Source organism: Dromiciops gliroides, chromosome 3 (genome assembly GCF_019393635.1).
Source record: "Dromiciops gliroides isolate mDroGli1 chromosome 3, mDroGli1.pri, whole genome shotgun sequence".
NCBI classification, from domain to species: Eukaryota; Metazoa; Chordata; class Mammalia; order Microbiotheria; family Microbiotheriidae; genus Dromiciops; species Dromiciops gliroides.
In genome coordinates this window covers 316030258-316046538 of record NC_057863.1, presented here as the reverse complement: position 1 = coordinate 316046538, position 16281 = coordinate 316030258, and the positions used below count along the sequence as shown (strand labels likewise).

Below are 16281 nucleotides of genomic sequence, written 5' to 3'. Positions count from 1 at the left end.
AGCTAGATAGCGCAGTGGATAGAGCACCAGCCCTGGATTCAGGAGTACCTGAGTTCAAATCCAGCCTCAGATGCTTAACACTTACTAGCTGTGTGACCCTGGGCAAGTCACTTAACCACAATTGCCTCACTAAAAAAAAAAAAAAAAAGCATTCACCCCCCAAAATTATTGGTTGATTCTATCCTAGGTGCTATTTGAGATAAATTCATAGTTGCCTGCCTAAAAGGAACTTCAAATATAGCTTTTCTTTTCTTTATCCCTGAAATAAGCTTAACAACTCTCTTGGTTCTATGATAATCAGGAAAGACGAATGAGGTGAAGACATAGTACTTGGAAGGAGTTTGAAAAGGTAGCAATTGAAAAGCCTCTCTAGGATTTTCCCTACCACCTCAATCCTTTTTTATTTTCAGAAAACTGAAAAGTCCGTAGAACCCTACATACATCATCTCATTGAGGAATTAACAAAAAAGCTTTTTCTATAGCAGATTGTATATCGTGCTTTATAGCGTGTAGATTGCCTAAGAATAGCTAAGCAACATAATAAGACTTTGTAAATAGACTTAATGGCATCCTTGCATGTTCAAAAAGTAATCTATTAATCTTTTACTAGATCAGTGGATTGAATAGATGTTCTTTGTGTAACGATTGGAATGACGCCACCTGCTGGAGACTTGCTGTAGAAGAAGAGTTCTGCCCATGAAGCTAAGGTCGTTGAGGGCAAGACCAGGAGTCTTTTCTTTGGCATCAGGAAGTGACGTTGGGTAGTGGGAGGAAGAAGGAAGAGACTAGCACTCTGTCTGGCTCTCTTTCCTGAGGACACTGGTGGAGAGGGGAGCTAGAAATGTGCTCTCCCTTTAATAGATAGGAATCTAGGCCTTTCTCTCTCTCTTTACCAAATTCTTATTCTCCTTAATAAATGCTTAAAAGTCTAACTCTTGCTAAAGCTTATAATTTATTGGTGACCACTCATTAGATATTTTATACAGTTTAACTAGAATTTTAGCCCTTAACATTTGGAAAGCCATATCATAGCAATAACTAACTTGTATAACTTCATGTATATGCATACATTCCTCAATACTCAGCTTTTATGATTACTATCCCTCATTTCTTGTGGGTATGCATATATGTATATACAGGCATCCTGCTATCTGGTATGGCTTAATGATTGAGGTATTTTAATTAGAAGAAAGAAAAAGAAACCCACCTTTCCAATTGGCTTAGATATTTTTGCATGTAACATTCACAGACCCAGTATAGAATTAGTACAAGAGACTGCAACTCAGGACTGGGGAGCCCTTAGAGACTGACCAATAGACCATCTGGGCTTTGCTATTGCTGCTGCTATAGACACTTTTCCCCTTTAGCAGGGTTCTTAACCTTTTTTTGTGTGTCATGGACCCATTTGGCAGTCTGGTAAAGCCTATGGTTCCCTTCTCCAAAATACAGTTAACAAAAATGTTAAAAACAAACAAACAAAATAAAATCAAACAAGTCCATGGATTCCAGGTGAAGAATCCATGTTTCTACTAAGGCTTCTAAAAGAGCAGTAACCAAAGGGGTCAGGTTATCTTATTCCTGGTTTTGGTCTCAAAAAAAAAAATGTTATATCAAATTCCTTAGACAAGCTTTCTATATAACCCAGAGCTAAGAATCCTCAGCTCCAGGGGATTGTTACATTGGCCTTGAATATCACAGTATTCTTTTTCTATTATCTCTACTAAATAAGCCAACCCTCATGATGAGTATGTCTAATCATTCCTTTCCCCAGACCCTGAAAGACCTTGGTCTATTGGACTTCATATTTCAATGACTCCTCTGCCATCTGGAGAAAGAGCAAATCAATTTATTGACATACATCTCTGGAGAAAGTCTAAGTATTAATTTACCTACTTTATAGATGGGAAATATACAGACAAGAATTTCATTCTTTACTGAAATACTACAAATGAGCAACATAGGAAAGGGTTGGCAAGAGCTAGCAGATGGCACTTTTGTAAAAGAAACTTTCTGGCATCCAGGGCATTGGGGGACAAGTAAAATAGTGTGGCTGTCATGCTGTAGCCCATCACCACTAAATAATATTTTCTCCTCTCTTCAGATTGGGCCAACCTATCTTTTTTTTTTTTCTGGGTCAATGAGGGTTAAGTGATTTGCCCAGGGTTGCACAGCTAGTAAGTGTCAAGTGTCTGAGGCCGGATTTGAACTCAGGTCCTCCTAAATCCAGGGACAATGCTTTATCCACTGTGCCACCTAGCTGCTCCTGGGCCAAGCTATCTTGTCCAGGCTGCAAGTACAGAGGGTACTCATGGCTCAGTTCCACTACTGATGTTCATAGGGCCTTTGACCAGCTCTGTTTTTGACTCAGGCTTGTTTGCCCCATCATATGCAGCCTGGTGACCCCTCATGCCTCGATTCTTAACATTGGTGCCTGACTGACTAAGGGTGATCCCTCTGCAGCTTGGAGCTCCTAAACTCAAGAGATCCACCATCCTCAGCCTCCCTGGGAACAAAGATTACAGGCCTGCACCACTATGTCTGGCATTATATTTTCAAGTATTAATTCCTAAAAGGGTAAGAAGTTGTCATGGTAAATTAAAGCACCTCCAGCAACTCCAAATGCTTAAAATAAATTTATAGTTTGGGGTATAATATAGGTTGGGATTAAAGCTGAAAAACAAAGAAGCTTCTCTTTCTTCGTACCCTTTATAGGAATAGGAACCCCAGAGACTCTTTTTTACTGCTCCATAGACAGAGATGGATAAAATATGTTTATAAAGGGGATAATTATGAAAAGATATGCCTGATTAGCCAGTAAGAGTATGTTCTTACCATCTACAAGATGTTTCATGGAAGTTTGAAGGGAAAGGATTGGATCCAGCTTGCAGACCAACTGAAAATGAAGCTATTTGAACCTCCTTGATTCATGCCTATTGAAAGAAATAGCAAATTACAGTAACACATTTCTCTGCTTCAAGATAAAGGGTGATGCATAAAAATATACTCAATTCCTTTTGTACAAAGACCTGATTTAGAAATAGCCCTATTGAAATCTCAGTGTTCAGCCAAGTAAGGCGGTTAATGAGTATCTGGCACTATTTTTATGTTCTCAACCATATTTTTAGAAATTATTTTCTGACAGAAAAGAAACCATAAGGAAGTCTAAAACAACTTCCACCTGGGATTTAAAGGATGCTACTCAAACCTGAGTCAAAATGTTACCCACCTTACAAGGGGCTCAAATGTTAGCACTTCCTGGTTCAGACACTAAATTTGTACCTGGCATTCAGACAACATAATGGAGGTGGCAAGAAGAAACTTGGTTGCTAGGGAGGTTTATATGCTTTGTATATGTGTTGTATTTACTTATCAGTATAAATGCTATGTCCTCCCAATAGAATAAAAGCTCTTTGAATGCGGGAACTCTTTTGTTTCTGGTTTTGTGTCTCGACTGCCTAGCACAATGCCTTGAATGTAGTAGGTGCTTAATAAAGTCTTGTTGAATGGAATTATTTCCAACACAAGTTCAATGCCACACAGTCTCTGCTAATATTTCAGGAATTGGGCTTTCATTGATAATGATGCTGTCTCTACTGAACCAGATCCAAACCCACTCCTTTCCTGCCATACACCCCCCCCCCACACACACACACACACTTGTTTGTATTGTGTATATGATAGATCACTATCTACCTGGGTCTTCTCACCCTATGTATCTCATGAGCACACATAACAGAAGAGAAAGGTGGAGGGAGGGGTAAGGAGAGGAGGAGGTGGAGGGAGAGGGAGAGCTATTTTTCCCCCCTAAAAGGCAAGGAAGCTATTTTCAAGACCTGATTGGCCCAAGGGGCTAAGGCTCAAGTTGAGTCTCTATTGACTTAGCTTGCTAGTGCTCTCAGATTCTATTGATGTGGCTTTCTAATCATACAAGAGTATTGAATCATATGGACCCTTCAAATTTGGCAGATGTCCCAAAGTCATTCAAATCACTCCACCATATCCTATTGATCAGATATGAAGGTTAGGAAAGAACATGTTTACCCAAGTTAAGTGCTGTAGTATCCTTGTTAAATACCTTTTCTATGCTATGGCTAAATAATCCTTTGGTTAATGATTGAATGATCTATGATTGTCCTATTTTGTTCCAATATCAGACCTAATCTACAAAAGGATGGGCCTGAATCAGGCTCACCAACTAAATATGGCTGGAAAAAATGTATTCTATAGGATCCAGTTCTCTCATTATAAGCCTCTATGAACTTAGGCTAGTCCTTGGACAAAAGACACAACAGTCTACTTGTGCCAGGTCTGTATAGTACTTAAAACCTTCTAAATTTTATAGATATAGCTCCACTGTTATAGTCTTTAAGAAACCAAGGTCATACCCTTCATCTTTTAATGAGGCATATGAAGAGAAATAGCTAGGAGTTTCTTCACCTGGGTCAGTGGATAAGGGTGGTTAGTGGTAGGGAAACTCACTTGATGCATAGCCACAAGTTTTTTGTTTGTTTTTTAGAACCAAAGCCAGCAATCCCATTGATTTTAATGTTTGCATTTGAATAAAGCTATCAATATAACAATTTACAAGTTTTCATGTATGGGCCATAAAATTCAATCAATAAATACTTATTAACCATCTACTATGTGCTAGGCACATAACAATGAGGATACAAAAAGAGACAAAAGACAGTCCTTGGCATCCAAGAATTTACAAATGGGAATAAATTTGACATTTTCCAAATATCTGGGTTAAGGCCACCACTTTATGAATCTAGTATGAATTTTGTTTCAACTTGGTTCTCCCTATGTCAATACATCATTTTGGCCAAATAATTTTGGACATATAACAGTTATTCCTCCTGTGCCCTATTGAATTGACCAACTGTATAACTGAATTAATCATCAGACAGTCAAAGCAGTTGACCTAATAATCTCTTAGTACCAGAAATAATGCCTTTAAATATTTGTTGAATGAATGAGTGATATTACTGAAATAGAGTGCCTTTTAAATTGCATATTGAACAATATAACCTACCACAGTGCCTCTCACATTTAATAGAACCTTAATAAATGCTTACTGATTGATTAAAGAACAGGTTCAGCATGTCTGAGTTATTTATGAAGTTTCATTACATATAGCAGCCACAAGTTTTGAGAAATTATGACTTTTTATGGAGCTAAAGAACTTTGGGTCAGGAATTTCAAGGCGAGGAGGAACTATGGCTCCAGGCTAAGGCTATCATCACAGGGGATAGGCTATTATCAGAGGAGAAAAGTGTCTAGAGTTTGTCCTTTGGTAAGGAGCATAGTCCAGAACAGTGCTGTGTCAGTATCCCTGGGCAAAGTCATACTTATTCTACCCTAGTTATGGCACTGGGCCATAGTAACTGAGTAGAATAAGACCATAGCTATAACATGAACTTGGCAGCTAGGTGGTGCAGTGGAATAATAGGAATAAGGCCTTCTAAACCATACATAAAGATCCCTACTGGCTTAGAAAACCATGCATTAACATTATCTATATTTTATTATATTTTTATTAATTTTGTTAACATTTCCCCCAATTACATTTTGATCTGTTCCCTCAGCCCTTGGGACTGTGCAGCCAACTGTGTGTTTGATGCCTCTGTTATAGGTCTCTGATCCTGAATAAACACAAAATTATTATGAGGGGCCCATGCCATTAAATGATTTATTATAATCAGTAATCCTGAAGAACCTTCTAGGCTGAAGAAGGGAAGTGATCCAGAATTGGGTATATAGCAGTCATACATATTCAGTTTGCTGGGAAATATCAGGAAAAGAGACTATGTTCTTAATGATTCTTTGCAAAGGAACATCCTTTGTCAGACCATGTCCTGATTTGGGGTTTAGACAATATTGCAGACACAGCTATAGCCTCTTTGTGAACTGAATTCTGCCCAGTAACATTTTCTGTTTTCTAGTTTCATAGATCCATTCCTATCTTGACACCTACGACCATATTGCTGTATTTAATAAATGAGGCAGTAGAGAAAGAGGGGGAGGAAGAGGAAATTTAGAATTAGGGCTGGAAGAGACCTTGAAAGTCAACTCTTCCAACCCCTTCATTTTACAAAGGAGGCAAGACCCAATGACATTGTGATTTGCCCAGTGTCAAAAGATGGGAGAACTGGGATTTGTTCCCTGATTCTCTGATTCCAAATCCAGTACTCTTTGTACCATATCATGTTGGAAGAATAAGAAGATAAGGAAGGCCATGGGATTATAGATTCAGAGTTGTATCATACCTTAGGATAATGACAGCCTGTAACTGAGAAGAAGGGTGGTCATAGGAAGCCTGCCAGGAATAGGAAAGATCTCAAATTCACTTATAAATTCCCTCCTCCCTTGCCTTTCACATGATACTCAACCAATTAATTGTTGTTGTTTGTCAGTAAACATTTGTCAAATTCCGACTATGTGCCAAGCACTGTGCTAAGCTCTGGGGCTACAACAAGAGGCAAAAGACAGTACCAGACCTCAAGGAGCTTACAATTTTGTGGAATTTTAGAGCTGGGAAGGACCTCAGAGACCATCCAGTCCAAAGCTTTAATGGTACAGAGGAAATTGAGGTTTAGAGAGGAGGAGTTATTTACCCACAGTCTGAGATGTGCTAGAGCTAGCTCCTACTGGCTCAGTAGAGGCATTGTTAAGTTTTCATTGTGAGCATTTCTACCTCAAAAATTCACAGCTACAAATGAGAGCTTGATTTATTGTTTCGTTGATTATCTAGTCTAATGGAAGAGACAGCATAAAAACAATTAAATACAAACAAGCAATATAAGGGTAATTTGGAGATAATCAAGAGGCCCATTGCCTACACTGAGGGTTTCTAACTACTTCTAGTATAAAAACCTCCACAAAATTTAATGACCCTACCCCCCTAATATGTGATATTAATTAATATACTAATACATACACATACACACACATATATACACATATATATACATACATATATATACATATATATACACACACACACATACAGACAGACAGACACACATATAATCAGTTGGTCCTTTAATATTTAATGTCCATAGGTCTGATAAACATTAAAGCTGGGGCTAGATGCCATTAGTATCTCAGGACTCTACTGTCACCCAGAAAACTTATCTTCCTAATTTATCACCAACAGTGATGCAATAGAAAGAACATTGAAGTTGTAGTAAAGGTTCTTAGCCACTTTAGTTCTTATTGGACACTTCCTCTGTGTCCTTGGACAAACTTCTCTTGACCTCTGTTTTCTTATCTGCAAAATGGCCTTTTAATTGCTGACCGATTCTATGATCCCATGGAAGTATAACAAATAAATTTGGCCCATTTAATGAGAAAAGTACCAAATCATCTTTTTACATAATGCTGAATATTAACTGTTATTATTAGTTAACTCCTAAATCTATTTCATTTGAATCTCTCCCTTGAGGTCTTGTCTTGTTCTACATTCTAGTTTCTGCACTGAAAATTTCTTTAGGAATACACTACCACCAATTCCAATATAGTATATGTAAACTTGGACTTGAATCTTGCTCAGTCTTGTTCACAAAATTCTGGGGTTTTTCCAAAATGTAGGGCGTGTTTGTTGAAAAGGTAAGGAATGAATTGAAAGACAAATGATTTACAAAGTGAATAATTTGGAAATCAGAGGAAAGGAGATCTATTTTTTTTTTCCTGAGAAGACTCAGACTTTATGCTCTTTGGGTACTTCTGGGGCACATCTTTCTGAAAACAACCCAAAACAAGCTATATAGGGAAGCTAGGGAAATTTTAAGATTAACATGAAAACCTATTTGCATTCATATTTTTTTCTTCCCAATACAATGTATCAGATTTTGTGTGGTTATTTTATCAGAGTTATAAATTGGACAGTAGAAACAACTGAAAGTTCAGTATATAATAATCTTAGAAATAACATACTATAGTAGTTGGTCAAAGAAAGAAAGTACTTATCATAAAATCATAGGCTATTTGAGTTGAGAGGAACTGAGATATCATCCATTCCAACCTGCTCATAGAGCTGTAGATTCAATCTTTAAAAGGTTTTACAAATAAAAAAGAAGACATGTGAAGCATTTGGTCATACACCAGCTATAAGCATCTGACAAAGAGATATTTGATGTGGAAAAACATGGGCCCATTCAATGCTATTTATTGGAAAGGACACCAAAAGCTAGAATTATATCTTTAAAAACTCGGAGAACTGAAAGGAACCCAGACCAGAGGAAAGCAACCTGTTTTCCAGGGACTATTGAGTAACACCAAAGACTATTGTTGGGGTCAATTCATCAAACTCAGAATTAGAGAGAACAGATTTCAAAGAAGAATAGACAAGGATAAGTGTAGCACCACTTGACCTAAAAATGTACAGAGGAAGTTGGCACTAGGAAGATGAGAAGTTTTCAAGAATGCAATACGGGAGAGACGAAATAATTCTGATAAAGACAAAAAGGGAGCACTATTTTTAAAAGACCATTACATGAGCACAGGTAAACCGCTAAACAAGGTGGAACATTACTGTAATAATCTTATGATAAGATGAAAGCCTGACCTAGGAAGGCTGTGAAAGGAATGTCTTTGCATTTTTGTACCCCCAGCACTTAGTGCAGTGCTTAATAAACATTGTTGACTGACTGAATGGAAAGGAAAAGACAGTTGAATATTTAATCTAATAAGGAATAAAGGAGAAAGACTTGTTGAAGAGAATGAGATTTTGAATCTAGGGCCTGGGAGAAAGATGACTGATAGGAAATAGAGAGTCAAGAAGAAAGGCCAACTGGGAGCAGAGATTTGATTTGAGTATAATTTTAGATATACTATATTTGAGTTGGTGGTGGGGTATTCTCAAAGAAATGTTCGGTGCAGGAACTAGAATGCTGAAAAGACCTCACAGGGGAGATTAAGATGAAATATACAGACTTAGGAGTTCACTAATAATAATAGTTAACATATAATAATATGTATGTAGTGCTTTAAGCACTGCAAAACACTTTAAAATATTATTTCATGTTATCCTCACAACTGTGGAAGATAGGTGCTATTATTGCCCCCATTTTGTAGAAGAGGAAATAAAGCCAGAAAAAGGTTAAGTGACTTGCCCAGAGTCATAAAGATGGTGTCTGAGGACAGAGTTTAAACTCAGATCTTCCCAATTACAAGACCAGCCCTCTATCCTCTGTGCCACCTACATACATACAGGTAATAATAGAAGCCAGGAAAATGGGCTAGATGGGAAAAGAAGACCAGTGGTTGACCTCACAGATGGAGGAGAGGTACAAGTAGAATAAGCAAAAGACAGACAGGTCCAGGAAAACCAGAATACGACAAAGTGGGCAAATGAGGAGAGTTTCAACTGGTCAACCCATTGAATTGCTTTAGAGATAGTTTGGTCACTGTACCCTTGTGGTTTATCAGATTTAGGGGACAATGTCTGATTGGACAGTGGGGGTATATGTGAGCAATTCAGGGAAGCACCTAGGGGAAACATTCAGGATGCTAGACAGAATGAGAGGGCAAATGGCAAGTTATTTCGATGTTAGATCTAGATTATTTGTAGACAGAAGGAAAAGAGCTGAAATAAAGAGGGAAGTATTTAAAGCTATTAGAAAAGGAAGACAATTTAATTCAAAAAGGAAGTGGCAAGGAATGTTATCAGGGGCAGAGTTAGCTTTGAAAAGGGAGAAGATCACCTTTTTCTCAGAGCATGGATGAGGATCAGAGGGTGGATATAGATGGAGATAGTTTAAGCTAGAGAGGAGGGTGGACGATGGAACTCTAACAGGGTGTCTTAGGAAGACATAGGGATTCATCTAATATTCAATCCAATAAGCATTTGTTAAGTGTCTATTATGTGTCAGCGACCATGCTAACTTGAATGAAAGATGGACTGGAATTGGTGACAACTGAGTGGAAGATGGATTGAAGTTGGAAGAGACATGAGTCAGGGAGACCATTAGAAGACTTGTGGTAGTCCAGGGAACAGGTGATGAGGGTCTGTAATAGAATTATGACTTTACAAGTGGAGAGAAGAAAATATATTCAAGGATATAATGAAGATAGAAATGGCAAGATTTGGCAGTGATTGGATATGTGGTCTGGTGGATAGAGTCCTAGACCTGGACGGAGGAAGGATTAAGTCCAAGTTTTGTCTCAGAATATAACTAGTTGTATGACCATGGGCAAGTCACTTAACTGTTGCTAACCTCAGTACCTTCATCTATAAAATGAGGATAACAGCACCTACTTCTAAATGCTATTGTGCAGATCAAATGAGATAATATTTGGAAAGCTCTTAAGGCACTATATAAATGCTAGCTATTATTATTTATATATTTTATATAATTTTAGTATTATATATTATATTTTGTGTATAATATAATATATATTTATTATTATGTGGGATGAGGGTGAGTCATCAAGGATAACATCTAGGTTGTGAGGCTGAGTTGGTGGGAGGTTTATGCTTCTCTCTATAGTAACAGGGGAGTCTGGAGGAGGGGAGGGTATTGGAGTAAAGATAAAGAGCTGTTTTGGACATATGTTTGGAGGTGTCGGACTGTAGACCAACATAGAGACAAGGGCTTGTAGAAAGCTAGATCTGAAAGTCATCTACATAGAGATTACTGAAGTCATGGGAGCTGATGCAAGAGCCTATTGAGGTAGTAGAGAACAAAAAAGATAAAAGAATCCAGGACAGAGCTTTGGAGGGACACTCATGATTAAGTGAGAACAGTGAATTGGTACTTAGGAAACCTTTTCTCTGCCAATGACTCATGGCACGATGTAGTTATTAAATAAGGCAGGTTGGGGTGCGGGGTGGTGGAGGACTAGAACTGGAAGGAACTATAGAGCACATCAGCTTTGCAGGAGAGGAAGTTGTGTACCCATTATCATGCTGGTGGTAAATTACAGAGAAAGGTTTCAAACCTTGTCCTTCCCACCTCATCAAGGTTATCTCCTTTCTCTTGATTCTCCCATTCTATCAACACTGTTCAAGTCTTTTTGCAATCTAAGTTGTTGGGTGAATTCCCTGTGCTTCTACATTGGTCTTTTAAGAACAGTGCCCTCTTTTTGTCCTCATCAGAATTATTTTGGGTCTTTAGTATTGCATTCTCTAATTTGTCCTGCATTCTGTTTCCATATCCATCTTCATGTTATTCTCTTTCTCTAAAACATTAAAGGGATTCCCATTGCTTACAGATGTCCCATAGTCATATTAAATTCAACATATCCAAAAATGAACTCATTATCTTATCTTTCTAATGTTATAATTACCCTTATAGTGAATAGCGGAGGATGACTAGCCTGTGAGCATGGGTAACTGGGGGAATAGTGATACCTCAACAGTAATAGAGAAATTAGAAAGAGGGCACCACTATTCCCCTAGTCATCCACACTCATAACTTAGTTATCCTCATTACCAAGGCCTATTGATTTTACCTTTGTAACATCTCTCTCATATGCCCCCTTCTCCTCTCTGACACTGCCATCACCCTGGTGCTAGCCCTCATCACCTCATGCCTGTACTATTGCAATAAAGTAAAGATTGATCTCCCTGCCACAAGCCCTTCACCACTCTGGTCCATCCTACACTCAGATGTCAAAGGGACCTTACAAAAGCACACATGTCACCTTTCCCCTCCCCCCCAATAAATTACAGTAATTCCCTATCACTTCCGGCATTAAATATAGGCATCCTCTATTTGGCATTCAAAGCCCTTAATACTCTCTACCCCCTCACCTCCAGACATAACCTTTTCCAATCTTCTTACACCCTCCATTTTCTTCCTTGCTGTTTCTCAAACAAGACACTTTATTTCTTTACTCCTGGAACTTTTACTGGCTGTACTTCATATGAGAATGTTCACCTTCTTAATCTTTGCTTTAAGGCTTCCTTTAACTCCCCGTTAAAATTGAGAGAGAAAAAGAGACAGAAACAGAGAGTCAGATACAGAGAGAGAGATAGAGACAGAAGCATAGACAGACAGAAATACAGAGACAGAGAGGGAGAGAGAGAGAAAGTTGGGAGCTCAGTTGGACACAGATAAACTTGGTTGCCTAGAGGGATTAGTAGCTGGGAAAAATTCCCTTCAGGAACAATGTGCTCCAATATGACTAATATGCAAATATGTTTTGCATGATTATACATGTATAACCTATATTAAATTTCTTACCATCTCAGAAGAGGGGTTGGGAGGGAGGAGGAAAATATGGAACTCAATTTTAAAAAAATGAATGTTAAAAATTGTCTTTCCATGTAATTGAGGGAAAAATTTTATACACACCTCTCTCTCTCTCTCTCTCTCTCTCTCTCTCTCTCTCTCTCTCTCCATATATATATATATATATATATATATATATATATATATATATATATATGAAAAGAACAATGTGCTCTAGGAAAGCAGCAGCAGATGGAGCAGTCTTAGTGGCAGAATTCTTGTGCCAATCAAAGGAGTTCCTAGATAAGGCAGCAGCCAGAGCAGAGGAACATCAAGGAACGGAGTCATAATGTGGAAAAGCAAGCCTGAATGATGAATGAACTGTGCAAGTTCTGGGGAAGGGAGTTGACTCACTAGTGACCCTGAGAATTTATTTACCTCTAACTCTAATGGACTACAAAAGTCCCTAGGGGGTAGGAATCATTATATGTGTAGTTTGGTCAACCCTTAGTAATCCTTAAGGTTTTTCTCTTGGGTAGGACTACAGATCTGGAAAACTGCATAGGTCCTTGGATAGATAGGGCTCATTGCAGAAGGAAGAAAAGTGTTATTGACTTTTTGTGGGTTTGTGTGCCAATCCTTTACATTTATTTTCAGGTTAAATAAAGTCTTCCTTTAGCTAATATTGTATTATCCTGAGCACATGCACGGGAGCTGAGGGACCTTTAATTTTGGGTGTAGAGAACAAGACCCAAGTCCAAATCCTGATGGTCTCAAGGGAAATTTTAGATGGGAAAAATAAGCTGAAAAGATATTATGTGAATTCCCCCCATTCCTTCTTGATTGAATAGGGTCTGTGTCAACTTAAAACTTCCTTTTTTGATCCTGGGTATAATTAATTAAATAGTGTAGTTATTTTAAGCTTTTTTAAAAATCAGCATTTCATGGTCATTTCACAGCATCACAGCATCTGAATCAGAGGTACCATGGAGGTCATTTACTCTCACCAATACTTGGCCAGGAATCCCTTTTACAACCTCTGATAAGGTTTACAAATCTATATTTATGAATTACTTTTACCATACCTGCAGCCCAATGTGTTCAGGTTATTGTATATCATGCAAAGTTGATTTATAGGTGGGTTTTGAAGTCTTTCATGGCTTAATATTTAACTCACATTCACCTTTTGGCAGCTCACATTCTGACAATCACTGTTACTATTGAGCATTTCCCTACCCACAGTCACAAAAGGTCTGCTCTTTAGTCTTGCCTTCTAAGGCTTCAGTCAATTATTCTTTTTTAACCCTTTAGCCATCTATACTTACAGATATTACATTGACCTTTCTTTGGAAGGGTGCTTCTTGGGCTTTTTGTTTGTTTGTTTGTTTGGTGGGGCAATGGGGGTTAAGTGACTTGCCCAGGATCACACAGCTAGTAAGTGTCAAGTGTCTGAGGCCAAATTTGAACTCAGGTCTTCCTGAATCCAGGGCCGGTGCTTTATCCACTGTGCCACCTAGCTGCCCCAGAAGGGTGCTTATTGTTGAGTGGGATATGGTTATAGAGTGGCCCAGGCAGTCCTGATCTTAGACTCACATTCTGTCCTGGGATAGCAAAAAGCAACAGCTCCACTGGCTTCTCCTGGATGAGGTCAAGTTCATTGCCACTACCATACCCTTTAGGGAGCAAACCAAATATTCTTTAGGGAATACCATGTATAGAACAGTAAAGGCAAGTTAGTCTGCCCCTACTCCCATATGTGTGTGTGTGTGTGTGTGTGTGTGTGTGTGTGAGAGAGAGAGAGAGAGCGAGAGAGCGAGAGAGAGAGCGAGAGAGCGAGAGAGCGAGAGAGCGAGAGAGAGAAAGAGAGTATACAGATTTCTGATTCTAACTTTGCCAAATATCTTGCCAAGGTTGGTATGGCTTACGGGGTGCCTAGTCCCTGGTTCTTTTCCTTCACTGATATGAGCCATAATCCATTTATTTCCCTGTCCTTTAACTGGAGAGTTTCTTTTGGGCTCTCCAGAGCATCACTTCTGGCCTCAGGCTGTATGTCCCCTCTGCTATTATTTCTGGTTCCTGTGACTCCTTTCTGGTCTAAAGGGGAAGAATCTTTTCAGAATTACTGTAGAAATGCCTTCTTTATCTGAAGGTTTCTGGGTACATGGAATTCCTACTCTTGTCCCTGATACAGATCTACCTTGAACAATTTGCCTAAGATATCCACTTGTCACTTGCTAAGGTTGGCTATGGGGCAGTTAGGTGGTACCGTGGATAGGGCGCCAAACCAGGAGTCAGGAAGACACATCTGGACTTCATATCTGGCCTCAGATGCTTACTACCTGAGTCACCCTGGGCAAGTCACTTAACCCTGTTTGCTTTAGTTTTATCATCTATAAAATGAGCTGGAAAAGGAAATGGCAAACCACTCCAGTATCTTTGTCAAGAAAACTTCCTATGAGGTAATGAAGAGTCAGACATGACTCAACAACAACAACAACAACAACAACAACAAAGGTTGACTGTTTCCTCTTCAATAAGGCTAAATTTCCTTCTCTATCATTCTAAGATTAGCATCTGAATTTAATTTGCTTACTCTGTAGGCAAAGATGCTGTCTGCCACTGAGGTCATGTAGGTAGCATCTATATATAAAGGCAGATCTTCCTTAGAGTGACCAAAGTAGAGAACCTCTCTTTTCCTTTTAGAGACTCCATTGCCTGCTGCCAAATATGCCAGATACCTGTTTCCTGAATCATTACCACCAAGGGAAAATTAACAGTCGTTCCTTTCTTTTTTTTTTTTTTTTTTTGGTGAGGCAATTGGGGTTAAGTGACTTGCCCAGGGTCACACAGCTAGTAAGTGTCACGTGTCTAAGGCCGGATTTGAACTCAGGTCCTCCTGAATCCAGGACTGGTGCTTTATCCACTGCGCCACCTAGCTGCCCCAATCATTTCCTTCTAATCATTATATTGTCTACCCTCAAAGTGACCAAAGTCTTCACTTGCCAAAAAACCCTCATTCTGTGATGCACTATGTATTACTGTGGATCAATTTTATTTCTTTTTCTTTCTTTCTTTTGCTTTTTGCTCCAAGGTAACCTTTGCTCAGTTTCCAGAGTCAGGTGCTTAGTGCTATCCCTTAAGCAGTCCCTTTCAGAGCACCTGGGAAAATGAAATTTCTGCTTATTTATGTTGCTTAAAAAGGGCCTGCGGCATTTCCTCCAAGGGAAACATCAGCATACTGGAGGCATACCAATTTAGCTATATGGATTACATTTTTCAAGAAAAAAATTACTTCCTGTTTTAACCTAAGTCAAGACTTCTCACCAACTCAGCAAATCAAATATGCCTTAGGTATTGTCGTCATGTACAGAGGGAGGTAGTTGTATTTTTAGTGGCAAAGTTTCTCCATACCCCAGCTCTGACTCAGCATGTTAGGTATATGGACTAGAGCTACCTGGACTGAGATTATTTTGTTTTGCATTTTTTTTTCTGAAAAGAAAACTTATTAACAAGAAATTTCAGTTCTATAATATTATAAACTCTATAGTAGAGAGAATGGATGAGAGGGATTGGTAAGGCTAGAGGAAAGATCACACATGTAGTAAGTAGGCACTCTGCCATCTTCGAAAACAAGAAGAATGCCCCCTGTTATAGTAGGAAAAAAGCCTGGCTTAGGCATAAAAGACCTGGGTATTAGTCCTAATTTTGCCTCTGACTAGCTGTGTGACCTTGGGCGAGTAATTTCATCTATCTGCCTCTCAGTTCCTTCATTGTTGTTTTTTTGTTTTTGTTTTTGTTTTTGTTTTTTTTAGTGAGGCAATTGGGGCCAAGTGACTTGCCCATGGTCACACAGTTAGCAAGTGTTAAGTGTCTGAGGCCGGATTTGAACTCAGGTACTCCTGCCTCCAGGGCCGGTGCTCTATCCACTGCGCCATCTAGCTGCCCCCATTGTTGTATTTTTAAAGCTAAATTTTCTGTAGCAAGAAAAACAACTTTGAAAGATTTTAGAATTCTGATAATTGCAAAGATAACTAGGTGTCTAAAAGAATGACAATAAAACATGCCACTCACCTCCTGATAGAGGAGTGAACAATTTAAAACA

General features: G+C 38.7%; 1 protein-coding gene across 3 annotated transcripts in view; it reads right to left on the bottom strand.

The window, feature by feature from the left end:
• Nucleotides 1-16281, bottom strand: part of HHLA2 (HERV-H LTR-associating 2) — a 92918-nt gene that overhangs the window by 38657 nt on the left and 37980 nt on the right. For all 3 annotated transcript variants that reach the window (XM_043997832.1, XM_043997833.1, XM_043997834.1), the window contains exon 3: nt 2833-2930. The gene's annotated coding sequence lies outside the window, so the exon portion shown is untranslated. The remainder of the gene's footprint in view (nt 1-2832; nt 2931-16281) is intronic.